This window comes from Orcinus orca, chromosome 6, assembly GCF_937001465.1.
Source record: "Orcinus orca chromosome 6, mOrcOrc1.1, whole genome shotgun sequence".
In the NCBI taxonomy this organism is placed as follows: domain Eukaryota; kingdom Metazoa; phylum Chordata; class Mammalia; order Artiodactyla; family Delphinidae; genus Orcinus; species Orcinus orca.
Window position 1 is genome coordinate 39,653,275 of NC_064564.1, and position 14,302 is coordinate 39,667,576.

Below are 14,302 nucleotides of genomic sequence, written 5' to 3' on the forward strand. Positions count from 1 at the left end.
CGTATCAGGTTTATTTGTGAATTTATATTTCTTAAATTTCTGTAGAATGGGAATTTAGTTGTAAGGCCCTTTAACTCGTGACCTCTCAGGCTGGCAGTTCAGGAACCATGTTTCATGGTATTTGACATACATTTTTATAGAGTCCCTGACTGTCCTTAGGATTTGGGCTTTCTGAAAATTTCTCAATCCCAGTTTTCTGGCACATCTTCCCACTGCTGTGCAGCAGGGTAGAACTCAAGAGCTGGATAAAGATCTCTTCAGAGGAAGTTCTATGAGTTCCAGTGTACTTTTAGGAGTAAAACTAATGCTCTTTAATTCGCCACAAATATCTTCTCTTCTTGATCAGTCATTTCAGAAACAGATATATTTACTCTTAGATAATATCCAAAAATTTCTTAACATGACCCCTCAGGCCCTCTGTGATCTGACTCCTAACTGTTCCTTTGCTAATTCAGTTATGTTTATTGAGCCTGACTGTGTCATGGGTGCAATTCTAGACCCAGGGGATGCAGAGTGAGTAAGATCTGAAGCCAACTGCGTTCTGGTGGAGGCTGACAACAAACTTGTAAACAAATAAAGAAGATCCACATTCTGCCTCCTCCCCCTCTTTCTCCACCCCAAAGTCCCCAGTCGGGCACAGGAAACTGTCCCTCTGTCAAGCCTTGCTCTCTCCCCTCCAGCCCTTTACTCAGCTCCACTCTCTGCCTGGAACACCACTCTGTCTGCTCTCATCATCTGCTTGCCCAACTCCTGTCTGTCCTGCACATCTCATTTCAGAGACCGCTTCCTCCCAGCAGCTCTACCCAACCCTGGGGTCTGAGCTAGAGCCTCTCCCCCATGATTTCTACCCCCAATGCCCATGGCAGACTTGGTGAGACTGCATGTCTCACCAAGATGAGCAGGTTACTTGTGTGCCTGGCATGCTGGATGATTTGTCTCCTGCAGCCCTTTAGACTTTACTGAGTGGGGGTAACCTTTCCCCACTCTCAGTGCACACTTCAGCAGCCTCATGATTTAAGATTCCTCTAGATCAGGGTCTCAAGGGTTTTTTTAATGTCACAGACTCCTCTGAAGCTGAGGAGCCCCTTGGAATAATGTTTTTAAATGAATAAAATGAAATACATAGGATTATTAAGGAAACCAATGATACTGAAAGACTGTTCCCAGTCACAGATACCAATAATCCTATTGGGATTTGTTGCTAGCATTTTATATTAAATGAAATGCTAAATTCCAATCAGAGTTTAGTAAAAAATACACATGTAATTTTTTCCCATTCAAGGTAGAAATATAGATTTTTACCCATAGACCCAATGGGTCCATGGCCCTAAGTAAGAACCCCTGCCCTGGGTGAGAAGCTGCAAACATAGTATATTCAGAAGAGAATTCCCACATAGTAATCAAAACTCCAAGCTTGACTTAGTGGTATTAGTCCTCTCCCTGATCCAGTTCAGTTCTGCTTCAGCCTGGAAGCTCGCTGTGGGAAGCAGGGATTGGTCCCCCTGCTCTGTCCTACATCCCTGACTACCACTTACTGGTGATACACTCCCCTCCAGGTTCCAAGCAGGGGGAGCATGATGTTAACATTATAGATGCTGTTTTATATGTTAGCAAGCCAAATCTCACAGAAGAAAAAGAATGCATGTGGCCAATTGTTCTTGACCATCAAGTGTGCTGAAGTTTAAGGATAAAATGTGGTCCTTGCAGGAATGTGTAGTAATCCACCTCCTGCCTTTATAACTGCAGCTCTGAAACTAGTCTGATTTAATCATCCCTCTTATAGCCATGAATATGGGCTGAGGAAGTAAGAAAGGTTAAAGATTGAGGATAATTGGGTTAAGAAGCAGAAATAGTGAATGTTGTCTGGGGTGAGATGGCATAGCATTTTTCTCCTCTCTAAAACCCCACTGAAACTAGAATCAAATGGGTTTTTCTTTTAAAGATACAGAGCCACAAAGGCAGAAGACAATAGGAACAAAATAATGAAGCTGGAGAGTAGATGGAAAACTTGGAACCGAGTTAACAACCTAAGAAAGCTGAATTCTAAGCTAGTGGGGGAAAGCTGAGAGCAATAGGTTTACATTGCCAATTTCCCAAAGGCAGAAGCACGTACCTCTGGAACTGGGAGTATAAGGGAAGGTGGGGTGAAAGTAGTTTGAGAAGCAGTTTTATCCTTAAATATTGTTCTCTCATGCTATGCCACTACTACTCTGACCAAAGTCTGGAGATGTATTTTCTGGAGTAAAACAGAGGGATGCTAGATTGGGGGCTATATAAGGCACGGTTGAGTGTGTTGGTACTGTTCAAAAAGCAGGGGAGTTAAATGACAATATGTAATCTGAGCGCTCAGTGCTAAAAGCTAATACTACCCACTCAGCTTTCAGAACACTGATGCTTTTATCTTCCAGAGATTGAAAGACTTTTCCCTGGAGTACTGACCAGATAAGAGGAAAGACCTTTTCTAAGAAATGCCACCCTGCCTCCATCACCCTACAGTAAAGTTCAAAGTTGGCAAGTCGTTCCCATCACTCAGAACTTTCAATCAGGATGTTAGCTCCCCTGAACACCTGAAGGATCACTGGATTTTTGTGGAAAGGTTCTAACATGGAAAACAGAGACCAAATAAAACAGAAAAAATATCAACTTAGGGAAACAGAGCTTATGCAGAGAAAAAAAATCTATCAATATATTTAGAGAGATAGACAAAACTACTGCAGCCATGAAACAAGAACAAGATACTATCAATAAGGAACATTCATAAATCAAAAATAAGATCTTAGAAATTCAAAACATGACAGCATAAGTTTACAAAAAAGTAAACAATATAGAGTTTGAAAGACAGATTTGAGGAGTCTTACAGAAAGAAAAGTGCAAAGAAAGAGAAACCAGGAGAGGAAGGAAGTCCAATATCCAAAAATAGCTGTTACAGAAGGAGACAACAGAGAAAGCAAGATAACACAATCAAATGTCAAAAGCAATTGATAGAATCTCCCCTCTCTGCTCCCTGTTGGTTATTGCTTAGATCTTTCTGGAGAACTCACCTGGGAGGCTGCTGTAGCTCTCTTGCCTATATCCCACTTCCATTGCCTAACAGCTGCATGGAATGAATGACACCTGGAATGAAGATCACAGCAGGACATGGAGAGGGGCTTGTCCCCCACCCCCAAGGGTAGGCAGGGACAGAAGCAGAGAGGAAGACCATGTAGATGGGGGTCTGAGTACCTGGGGCAGAAGCTGGGATGTTCCTAACCAGGGCATGTAAGGAGAAAAGCCAATCTGCTTTGCACTCAAAGGAGCTTAGAGCCAGGAAGCCAACTCAAGGTCCAATACTTTTGGAGGAAGGAGCTGAGTAAATCTCAGCTGCAATCTGTTTGCCCATAAAGGAGCAGTGGGTTTAGCATTGAAGCTTCTGGGAAAGAACCACAAACACAAGAGGTTTTCTAAACATAATGGGTTGGCCAAAAAGTTCATTCGGGTTTTTTCCATAAAATGTTATGGAAAATACCTGAGCTGGTCGAGTTCCTGCCAGCAGCCTGTACTCAGCCCTGCACGGTGTCTCATTTCTACACTACCTATACCTGGGATCCGTCACCACTTTCCTCCTTTCCACCAGCCTTGCCTCCCTGAATATTCATGTATCCTTTTATATATACTTATTTTTATATATGTATATTTATATGTATTTCATGTACCTTATATGGTGCTAAACTCAGTCGGCTGTATCCCCTCCCAGGATCTGCCTGGTGCCTTCCCCTTAGAGGATGACTCCTGTCCTTTCCCCAACCAAAGACTGCAACATATAAGCTTGCCAGCTCCAGCCCTTCATTCCTGTCATCCTTCCCCATTTCTTCATTACGTCCCACTGCATTTCAGAAAGCACCAGAACTACTCACCTTGACTGTCAAAAGAAAACTTTAAGGCTTTAGAAACTGTCCTGTCCCATTAACCAGACCAGAAAGTGGCCAGGAATCTAGAATTTAATGCCACACCTAAGTCTTTAACAATCAGATAAAAGGCTCAGAACTGAAGAGAGTCTGTGGCCCCTTCACCTCTTTCTGAAGATGTCCAATAATTGGCTATTTCAGAGAAATATCTGTTTATCATTCATGTAAATATGTGAAATTCTCTAAAACCCTTGGATTGAAATGGAGAAAGCTGGGGAGGGAGGTGGCTGAGAGGCAAGCTGAGATCTGTAAGCATCTACTAAGAAATGTAAGCCCCTCCAAACTACTTGTTGTCTCCACGCTCCCTCACTCACAGACTGAATGAAGTTCCTCCTACAGACTGTTTTAGGAGGTCATTCTGAGACATTCCTAGAGCTCCTTCCTGCTTCCTGTTCAGTCAGCCTGCATCCCACCCCCACCCCCAGCACCACCACCGGATGGGTGATCCACCACCACCGGCAGCCTGGCTGCATTAGAATGGATCTCTTAATGGTGGCAGTCACATTCCCTTGACCTCCTGAGAAGGCATAAGTGGACCCTGTCCTAGCTTCTTCTGTTAACTGGGTTGGAGCAGGAACTTGTCTCCCTGGAAGGAAGGCTGGAACCCCAGACCCTTCAGAAGGCCATGGCAGAACAGCATAGCTCAGGGCTGTGCTTGTTCCACTCGATGTAGGTTAAGTATAAGTAAAAGATTCGGCTCACCCCTTTCCCTTTGGAAGGAAACTTCTGGCTGAAGTGGCCAAAGAATGATTTCAGAGAAAGATGATAAACATGAACAAAGGGCAGCAAAACTACAACACAAGCAAAACATTACAAAATCCTTGAGCATGTGGTTTTTACAATTTTCAGGCCAAATGTGTGACCCTTGGAAAGGATGCAAATTCTAAGGTCAAAGTCACAAGGATGGAATGTGGAAAAAATCATCAGAGTTAGAATCCTAACTCTGACAGTTGACAAGTTACTTAACATTTCTGAGCCCCAGTTTCTTCATCTGAGAAAGGGAGAATAACTGTACATCCATACCCAAAACATCATTCACTGTTAATGTGCTGGTAATTCCCAAAGCCACTTCTCTGCACTATCCTTTCCTCTGAGCTCCAATCGTACAGCCAACAAGCAGGGGAAGCTCCATCTTGCTCCAAAGACAATGCAAATTAATTCAAATTTTCCAAACGTCCACCACCCCACCAAACTCTTTTCTAATGTCAGGGAATGGATGTCACTATACATCTACTCAGACCATACACCGAGTCAGTCACTGGGTTCTAATTTTGGTATCAAGTTGCCCCTTTTCCTCTATTTTTTACTGCCTCTGCTTATAGTTCAGTTTCTCACTCTTCCTTTCCTGAATAATTACAATAGAGTCTCATATCCCCAGGGCTTAGAATAGTGGCTAGTGTACAGCAATACCTTAATAGTACTTGAATCAATCCAAAGTCTGGACTGAGGGGGCAGATAAATTACTACATCAGTGATGAGTGCTATGGTATGTGAGGTCCTGCCACAGGAGGAAGTAGTCAGCTGATGAGGAGGACTGTAGGATCACATAAAGGGGTCACAATGAAAATGACCTTGAGAGGCATCTTGCATTTAACAATTAAAATATTTGAGTACTTACTATGTGCCAGGAACTATGCCAGACATTAACAGTCACCAAGACACAGGCCTTGCCTCCATGGAGATCATTATCTTGTGTAGTAGAAAGTCTCACATGCTCAGATTGTCTCATCAAAATATACACTTGGATGTCCAAAGTTTATCTCAAAAGTCAACTAATTCCCTGTGCCACCACTGCCACCACCCAATCACACATACCAAACCTGCTCCAATCACAGTATTTTCCACATCAGTTAATGGCACCTTTCTCTTGCCAGTTTTTCAGGCCAAAAATATTGGTGTCATCCTTGATTTTATTTCTAACAATCTGCTTCTGATCCATCAGTAAATCCTATTATCCCTACCTTCAAAATGAATTCAGAATATAACCTCTTCTTGCCTCCTCTGCTACTATGATTACTGCAGTAGTTTCATAACTATAATCACTCTGCTTCTTTCTGAGACCATGAGAATGTGGTCTATGTTGAGGATAGGCCATGTCTATCCTCAACATAGAAGCCTTATAGTGCTCAGGGAGGGTACTGGCTACAGATGATAGACAGATGGATGGATAGATAGACAGAGGTATATAAAACCAAGAGACCAGGTAAGGTCACCAAAGGAATGAGTATAAATGAAGGCGAGATCTAAAGACTGGGCTCTGGGACATTCCAACATTAAGAAATTGAAAGGGAGGGACTTCCCTGCCGGTCCAGTGGTTAAGACTCCACTTTTCTACTGCAGGGAACACAGGTTCTATCCCTGGTCCGGGAACTAAGATCCCACATGCCATGAGGTGCAGCCAAAAAAGCAGAAAAAAGAAAGAAACTGGAAGGGAAAAGAGGAACCAGTAAGCAGAGGAGACTGAGAAACAGTAGCAGGGAGGAAGGAGGAAATCCAGAAGAGTGTGACATACTGGAAGCCAAGAGGGGAAAATATGGCAAGGAGAAAGTGATCAACTGCATGAAAAATTCTGAATTGGCCAAGTAAGATGAGAATCCAGAGTTGAACACTAGATTTAGCAACACAGAGCTCACTCATGGCTTTGAGAACAGACTCACATGTGATGGAGGTGAAGGCATGACTGGGGTGGATTCAAGGGAGAATGAAAGAAGAGCAGTTGCTGATAGCAAGTGTAATCAATTCAAGGAGGTTTGTTCCACAGAGGTGCAGAAAAACAAGGATACAGCTGTAAGAGGAAGAGGGGCGCAGAGAGGGGTTTTTCTGAAGGTGAGAGACAAAGTATTTGATGTTGACATAAATGATGCACTTGAGGAGTGATAAACTGATGATGCAGGAGAGCAAAGGGAGAATGCTGGAGCCCTGTGGTGGTTACAGGTGAGGGGATGAGAGCAAATGTCCAAGTCCAGGAGATGGCCTTGGAAAAAGCACAGAAACTTTGCTGGTGGTTAATAGAGAGAAGGAAGCATTAATGAGGTAAGACTTTGAGTATCAGAAGAAAGATTGCTCCCCCATGTACGACAGTGTGGGCAAAAACTCAAAAGGGTAAGTGAGGAGCTGGGAAGGGACCATGGCTGGGGGTGGATGGAGGGGTATGAAGAACCAAAGCTGAAAGCCACAGGTGGAGACGGATTTTGGAAGTTACGAGGGCAAACTACTATTACAGCGTACGCAGTGGGTGTCCAAGGTGGCTGAGTTGCTGATCATGTGTGTGAAGAAGGTGTTCTTGGAAGACAAGCAGCAAGAAAGATTGCAGAGAGGTTCTAGATGCAGGCAGCCTTGCGCATTAGGCTAGAGGCACAGTGCAGGTGTGGCATCCTAGTGTCCATCCAGAGACTGGGGATGTCTGAGGGTAGGAGGAGAGAACTGGGAAGCAGAAAGACAAACAGGCTGCCCTGAGTGATGGAAGGGACCTCTGTTTTGGATACCTCATTTCTCTCAGAAGGTGGCACGTCTGCATTTCCACCTTCTGACCTACCACAGAGGAGCCAAAAGCTGCAGGAAGGGCAGGAAGTGCTGTAGCTTCCTCGTGCTGTGGTATGGGGGACTGTGGGATGCCCCTGCCTCACTGATTCCTAAGGAAATCCAGGATGGCTCAACATACCGTCAAACCAGGACGTGGGGCAGGACTCTTCCTCTGATAGGACCCAGCACTTAGCACAATGTGTCCTGCTAGCAGGATGCAGAAAAGCCAGGATGCGCAGAAGCATGACTGTGTCCCTCCATTGAAGGGTGATTCTGTGCCTAACAGATGGGAGCTCAGGCCCTGCTGTGGCCCCCCAAGGTGAGGAGGCACAAGGCCCAGGCCTGCTGAGCCACACCCTCCAGTGTTTTCCTAAAGCATCCCCAAAGATCATAGGGGGTCCTGTGGCAGGCACATCCTCCATGCCTGGTAAGAGCTGGGCAGAGAGCCACAGAGCAAGGAGAGGAGAGGGAGGCCCGGAATGAAGGGAATTGACTCAGAAGGGTCACAGCAGCATCACGTGGGAAGCTGAGGTTAATGTGCACACACCCTGGCTTAGGTGGAGCGGGTCCTTCCCATGTATCCCACCTGCCACGTGCCGGCATTGGCTTATGCTGCTGACCAAGTTTTGCAACAAAGGGCTAGGGGCACAGAGATGAGCTGGAACCAAGACCTTCAGGATTCTCAGTTCTCAGCAAAATCAAGAGCTGAGAGAAGACAGAGTCAGAGCCTATGATTCATGCAGGATGTTGTAGAAGGATGAAGCCTTGCTCATCCCATCCTATAACCCTAGCACAAGCCCCACCTTCCAGCTCCCCCTCGGCTCAAGAAGTAAAATCAGAATGAAAACTCTCACGGCAGGGCACAAAATCAGGTCTTCACTGCTCCAGAATTGCTGGTAGATGCTAGGGATATAGCAATGCTTGCTTGGGAACTTTGGAGTTCGCCTCTGCCCTCTGAGATACCATACTGTCGTGGCAAATGGCTCTGACCTTCTGGAGCCCTTCTCCTGGGCTCTGCAGAGAGCATTTCAGAATTCTACAGAGAGCATTTCAGAATTCTACAGAGCATTTCAGGCAACTGAGTGCCTGCAGTGCGGGAGAATGGCTTCTCCACAAAATCACTTCTCTTGTTAAACACCAAGTCCCAGCAAATAGGGACCGTGGCTGCTTTGTTACTGTACCTCCTCACTGCAGCCCTCGCAGGGAGGGCAACAACCACAGGATGCGCACAGGAGTAAACCCCAAGGCGCTGCTGCTTCCTGCACCTGTGAGAGGGGCTGAGCCTCTACTCCTCACCATTCATCCAAAGCCGGCTGCTCCACCTGCTCCACGGCACAGGCCTGGGCTGTCACAGAATGAAGGACAAGAGTGGTTCCATGTCTACGGCAGGGACAGGAAATAAGGGAGGACAGCCGTGAGGGTGTGTGGGGATGTGAGGAATGAGCACAGGCAGGCCTGTAAGGTGCTGGGGGACGCAGAGGACCAGATGCCTAACCGGGCTTGTGGAGGACTGTCCATTCCCATGCGCACAGACAGTGAGGCCAGGACCCTGAATACTTTATCTGGATGAGAGCGTGGGGAGGAAAGAGGGGGCCTGAAGGAGAGCTCTGTTTCCAGAAGGAGGGGTGCATGCTGCCAACTGCCCCCCTTTCCCGCCTTGTCCCCCTCCTCCACTGTAACTTCTCTGGGTCCACAGCCGGGCAAAGAGCATATCGGGGGCTTTCCAGAGTGTAGCATTCCCAAGGTCAAGCCCCACACAGAGGCCTCAGGGGCAGGGCCCCGGGCAGGCAGCCGGACACATGGGAATCCAGAGAGTGGGAAGGGAAAGGAAGCCAATCTCTTGCAGTAAATAGTGCTGGCAGCTGGGGCGCATCAGGGGAGAGGGTCAGGGGAAAGTGAGAGGCCAGAGCAGAGTCTCACACACAGTCAAAGACACATGCGTACAGACACCTAGCCACACAGACACATACACAGGAGGACATAAAGTCAACAATGCCACTCAGAAGCTAACTCAGAGTACCCAGAGACATGTTCAGGAAACACACCTACATAGACTCATGAATACCCGGAGTCAGACATGCCCCAGCAGACTCTGGCACCACACACATGCAGACAGACACAGCCCATCTTGCAGGCCCACAAACACAAATGCATTCCCAATCCATCTTTCCCAGCCTTTCTCCCCGATAAAACTAATAGGCCACCTCAGGCCAGGTCTGTTTATCCACCTCTAAACTCTGGTTTGTAATTTCTGTCCCATTGCCTGTCCTTTAATAAGGACAGTCTTGGATCCACACACACACCCCTGGTCTCAACAACTTGGCTGTGTGCTTTTAAAGGAACGCCACGGTCAGCAAGTCAGTCCCCTGCCCTCTTCAGCAGCCCCGTCCTTCACCTACACTCCCATGCCTACCCCCGGGAGTGTCCCCAGTTTACCGCAGGCTCCTGACCCTCAGTCTCTCTGATGCAGCAGAAACAGAATCTAAAGGAAGAGTAAACCAGACAGACCTACTCTGTCAAACTGACCCCCAACAAAAAATTTATCTCCTTGACCCATTTTGATCCCAATTTTAAACTCAAACAGTACCCTACTCCAACCCTAACACAATCCTAATCGAAGATGCACTAGCTCTTTTTTTTTTTTAAACATCGAGTTAGCTTTACTGAACAGTTCATGAATTGGGCAGCATCCCGTTTAGCAAGTAGAGGGGAGCTCTAAAAGGCTATAGAAAAAGAGAGCTTTTTAAGAGTATGACAAGGAAGTCAAAAACAAAAAAAGATTATTTCAGGGTTAGGTAATCTATCTATAGGGGATGAAGGAGATCTATGTGCCAGGTTACCTCATCTTCCTTTGGGGGATGGAAAGGATTACCTCACTGGTGCGGACCAGAAATTTCCACACCGATCAGTTTGGATTACATTCTTGGAGAAGGCTGTAACTTCAATAAGGTCAGGTATTAAGTCTTCCTTTTAGCATAAGTGACTCCATTTTGGGCCTGTCATTTCTTTTTTAACAGGGAAATGGTGCCAGATCAACTCAGATAGGACACCCCTACTCCACCCACACTTCAGAGTGCTGGGGAAGAAAGCAGACTTTTATAGACCCTTTCAATTCTCACCATGTAGATAAGCAGATTCTCCAGCTACTATAGGTGAGATCTACAAGATGCACTAGCTCTTATCAACAGGAACCATAAACGCAATTCCAAATCCTACTTTAACATCACCGTGATTCCAGCCCTATGCTTACCACTACCTACCTCCAATCCGTAACCATTATGTCAGTGCTGTTCCAAGCATAGTCCTAACTCTAACCCTGTCCCTAGGTAGCCACACATTGAGTAATGTCTACAACTATGCTGGGCACACAAATATCACACACTTCTGAAGGTAATGGGTCATCTGCAGTCCAGGAAGCAGTAGCTCCCTCAGTGACAGCTGCACAGTCATCAGGGCAGCTTGTCCCTGGCGGACTCAGTGCTCAGCTGGGAACCCAGGAGCACCAAGGCACCCAGGCCCTTTGACCCTTGTTACACATACAAGCGTACAGGGGCCCAGCTCACCCCAAGCCCTGTTCTAGCCCAGCTTCTGAGCTGAAATTCCTGCCATACCCCTCCCCGGCTCCTGCCTGCCAAGCTGGGAGCATCTGTTGCGCTGAAAGCCCCACCAGGCAGGCACAAATGGGCCTGAGGCCTGGAGCTGAAGGGAATGTGGCCTCTTCCCAATGTGGGCAATTCCAGACTCCTGCAACACCCACACCTAGGACCTCCACCCCGGAGCCAGGCCCAGGTGCCCGTCCTAAAGAGGCAGTGGGTCTGCCGACACTGGGGGTGAGTAGGGGTGGATTAGCACACCTCCTCTCCCAGGCTCCAGGGTCTCAATCTGGCATTAGGGTGTGTTCACTCTGCGCTCATCAGCAGAGGTAAAGCTGAAGTGAGCCACGTGCACCTCCCTCACCTCTCACCCTCGGCACCAGGACCTCCGGTGTAGCAGTCCTCTGTACCTCGGCCACCGCAGAGATTGTCAAACACTACCTAGGCTCTCTCGAGAGTTCACACCAAGCCAAAGCCTTCACCCAACAGACTGGAACACTTAGGTGGATACTCACAGGTCAGATGTGTAGCCATCCGAGTCTCTGCGTCCCCTTCCTTACCGTCTACATCCAGGCTGGCCTGAGGACAAGAGAGGGGCTTGGTTCAGGGCTGCAAGCTCCAAGATACGCACATGAGGTGCTTGATAAATTAACAAAATCAGCTTTAACTTCTAGAAAAATAAGTGATAAGGACTGTCAAGATCTGTGCAGGGTGTGAGATTTTACTCTATTTGTAACTTAACTAGCTATCCTGTTACTGTTCCATGAATGCTGGCAGAAGACACAGGACTCCTGGATCAGATATAAAGGATTTTATTACTCATAGCACAGCCATAGCAAGAGCTTTAGCATGGTTTTTTGCATCAGTTTCCCATGTCTACCAAGTGCCATGGGGGTGGCACAGGATCTCTGATAGATGCCTGCACATACAGTGGGCTGTGTTACAAGAGAGGAACATCTGTAAGGCAGTAAGGCATATGTGTGCAGCACTGAGGTTCCGTGATTCACAGCTTATTTTATAGTAAGAAACAAGCCTGATCTTTTTCCAGGGGGAAATGTTGCCTTATCTGTCAAGGTTGATTGTTGCAAATACAATCCTGAGAAATGGCATGGAAAACAATCAGGGCCTTGTATTCTTGGCATACCCAGTAAGAAAAACATTCAGGAATACTAAAGGTCCATGAGGGTTTGCCTCTCTCAACAGTGATTAGCAATGCGTAAGAACAAATGGTTCATGAAAAAAACAAAAACAAAAAAAACAGCTTTCCCTATGCTGGAAGAAGTCCCAGGAGAGACACTCTGGTTAAAAAAGAAGTCAATTAACAGAGACCCTACAAATTATGCTTATTCGTTACTTCTTTAGCTGATAGGTGGAACTGGGGATTTCTTTGTCCTTATCAAGGAAGAAAAGAGAGAAGACATTATCATAGGGACAACGTGAACGCTGAAAAATTTGTGGTAACCTGAGAAGGGTTTGGAAAAAACTTCAAAGGTCAGGGGCAGGTGGTGGTAAATAGCAGTGAAACAAGAAAGTAGAATAGGCCCATGTGGCTGAATGAAATGGAAGAAATGAGAGCAGATAACAACCTAAACCTTTCCTTGTTTGCAGAGACAGTCTCCAAGGTGTCTTCCCCTCATGATTCCCACCTCCTGGTATTCATGCTTTGTGTAATCCCATCCTCGAGAGTGTGGGTGGACATGTGATTTGATTCTAATCAACAGCACACAGCAAAGGTGATGGGATGTCATACATATGATTATATTACATTACATAATATAAGACTGTCTTCTAGCATACTCTAGAGACTACTTTCGGGCTTGATGAAGTGGCCACGTTGGGAAACCCCACGTGGAAAAAACTGCACGTGGCCTCTGTGGTGGCCTTTAGATGTTGAGGGTGGCCTCCAGCTGACAGCCAGCAAGAAGCTAGGGCTCTCAGTCCCACAACTGCAAAGAAATGAATTCTGCCAACAACCAGAGTGAGCTCGAAGACTCTTCCCCAGTCAAGCCTCCAGATGAGAACACAGCCCAGCTAACACCTTGACTGCAGACTTGTAAGACCATAAGCAGAGGACCAAGCTGGACAACTGACCCACAGAGACTATGAGATAATAAACTGTGGGTTGTTTTAAACCACATTTGTGGTAATTTGTTACACAGTAATAGAAAACTAATACACTGCTGTAACCATGAGAGTAAGAGAAGCATCTGTAAGGCAGTAAAGCATACATGGGCAGCATGGAATTTGTGTGTATGCAAGGCACACCCTAATTCCACAGTATGAGCTAGGGAAGAAATAGGGAAGGAGAAGGCATCTAGGGAACTCCTCTCCCTCAGCTCATTCTATAAAGACATGTAGCTATGGAGAGCCTGCAGCCCTCCTAATAGGCTGTAACCATCTCATCCTGCATATTAAATGTAAATTATCCTTTTGTGCCTTCATTTGATTCTTGATGTGGGATTGGCAGACATTTGTAAAAGGCTCAGAAATGTAACTAACTGTGATCTTTAGAACATGGGGAGGGGTAAACCCCAGGCAGTAATAAAGCAAAAGAAACCTTTGAAAAGGGAAGTAGGGATTTCTCTGATCACAGGAGAAAGCTACTAAATTTTGGAATTTAGTCAGTTTCCATAACACATCACATTTCTTTTGGATATTTACCCCAGAGTAGAATTGCTAGGTTATATGGAAGTTCTTTTTAACATTTTGAGGAACCATGAAACATTTTCTACAGCAGCTGCACCCTTTACATTTCCACCAGCAATGCAGCAGAATTCTAATTTTTCCACATCCTCGCAAACATGTTATTTTCCTTTTTTTTTTCTTTTTGAGAATAGCCTGCTGTGGATGCGAAGTAATATCTCACTGCGGTTTTCCTTTGCATTTCCCTAATGACTAATGATGTTGAGCATCTTTTCATGTGCTGGTTGGCCATTTGTATATCTTGTTTGAAGAAATGTCTATTCATGTCCTTTTCCCATTTTTGAATTGGGCTGGATTTTTTGCTGTTGTTGAGTTGTAGGAGTTCTTTTTTAAACTGGATTATTAATCCCTTATCAGCTATATGATTTGCAAGTATTTCCTCCCATTCCATGGGTTGTCTTCTCACTATCAAATGATAGTGCCCTTTGAAACGCAAAAGATTTAAATTTTGATGAAGTCCAATTTATCTATTTTTTTCTTTTGTTGTGCTTTTAATGTCATACTTAAGAAACCATTCCCAAATCCAAGGTCACGGAGATT

At 45.8% G+C, this 14,302-nt stretch overlaps 1 long non-coding RNA gene across 8 annotated transcripts in view; it reads right to left on the bottom strand.

Moving 5' to 3' along the window:
* LOC117203385 (uncharacterized) overlaps positions 1–14,302 on the bottom strand; it is a 117,264-nt gene that overhangs the window by 26,318 nt on the left and 76,644 nt on the right. For all 8 annotated transcript variants that reach the window (XR_004486125.2, XR_007477772.1, XR_007477774.1 and 5 more), the window contains one exon: positions 11,575–11,638. This is a non-coding gene — a long non-coding RNA (uncharacterized LOC117203385). The remainder of the gene's footprint in view (positions 1–11,574; positions 11,639–14,302) is intronic.